General features: G+C 31.2%; 1 long non-coding RNA gene across 1 annotated transcript; it reads left to right on the top strand.

The window, feature by feature from the left end:
- Positions 1–639: 639 nt before the first annotated feature.
- On the top strand, positions 640–1,094 carry LOC122009792. The gene is made up of 3 exons (XR_006119657.1): positions 640–656; positions 795–902; positions 1,014–1,094. It is a non-coding gene; the product is annotated as an uncharacterized LOC122009792 (long non-coding RNA).
- The last annotated feature ends 315 nt before the right edge of the window (positions 1,095–1,409 follow it).

Here is a 1,409-nt window from a genome sequence, read left to right as displayed (position 1 = left end):
AAGTCATATGACCTTTTAAATTTATTAAGTTTTGATACTTTTGTATTAAATTAATTTTGTTGTTATAATATTCTTAATTTTGTTATCTTTAGATTTGTCGAAAATGAGGTTCCTCGTGAAATTACAAATGATATCAAAGGAGTGATTAAAGGAGTATGACCAACGTGGAAAAAGGTGCCTAATGATATTAAAGATTTACTTTGGGAAAATTTTAAGGTAAGTAATACATTTTTTAATTAGAGCCGCCATTGATTATTTATTTACATATGATATTATATATAATCATTGATTATTTATTTGTTTTGATGCAGTTGAGATATAATTGGGATAATTTTACCGACAGAGAAATGAAAAAGGTATGGAATGAAAATTCAAGTGAGAGATACAGGGCATCCATTCATTTGGCAAAGAAAGCAGCATTATCATCTGCACAAGAAGATTTAGGAAGGAAACCAGACATATTAGATATGATAGGTAGAGGACCTGATTGGATGGAAGCTAATATATGGAATGACTTGGTTAAAATTCATTGGAATAAAGAAGATCACAAGAGCAAATGTGAAATTGCACGGAAGAATAAAATGACAGCGAAGGATGGGTCTACTACCAAACATACTGGGGGTTCAATTTCTTTTGGTGCACACCGTGAGAGAATGGTAAACCTCCTTTTCTAACATGTTTATTCCAATAATTTACACATTCGATAAATATATTATATATTTGACATTTAGATATAAATTCAATGTATCTCATTTGTTTTATTTTATATTGACATGTATTATGTATGATTGTAGAAAAAAGATTTGGGACGAGATGTGGATGAATTTGAGGTTTTTGAACGAATGCATAAAAGAAAGCAAGGTACTGGAGAGTTTGTGGATAACAAATCGGCTCGAGTTAGTGTAAAGTCAACATAATTAATTATTCATTAATTTTCTATTAGCTTATATTAATTCTTACTTGTTGGTTTTTATTTTTTTTTAAACTAATATAAGCTCTTGTAATATGGACAGGAACAATATAAAGAGAGACAAAATGTTGATGATCAGTCTACTCAACCTTCATTCAATCTCAAATCATGGTGTGATGTGGTGGGTGACCCATGTAAGGGGAGGGTGTACGGATTTGGACGCAATCAACATTTTAGAAGATCATATAATGGAAGTTCCAATGAAATATGCTCTCATGAGAAGAACAAGGAATTATCTCAAGAAATTGAAGACATGCGTGCTATTAGCAAGAGGATGGAGGAAGAAATTACTGAAAGCAAAAATAAATTGGAACTCGTCATCAAAGAAAATAGACAGAGGGAAGAACAACTTATCGAGGAAGGTAGGCAAAGAGAAGAAAATCTAAAAGAGATGGTTCGTAAAATGATTCAAGAGGCGGGATATACAAATCATTTATAT

This window comes from Zingiber officinale, chromosome 1A (genome assembly GCF_018446385.1).
Source record: "Zingiber officinale cultivar Zhangliang chromosome 1A, Zo_v1.1, whole genome shotgun sequence".
Taxonomy (NCBI): Eukaryota; Viridiplantae; Streptophyta; class Magnoliopsida; order Zingiberales; family Zingiberaceae; genus Zingiber; species Zingiber officinale.
The sequence above is the reverse complement of the archived record's forward strand: the minus strand, read 5'-3'. Positions and strand labels throughout refer to the sequence as shown.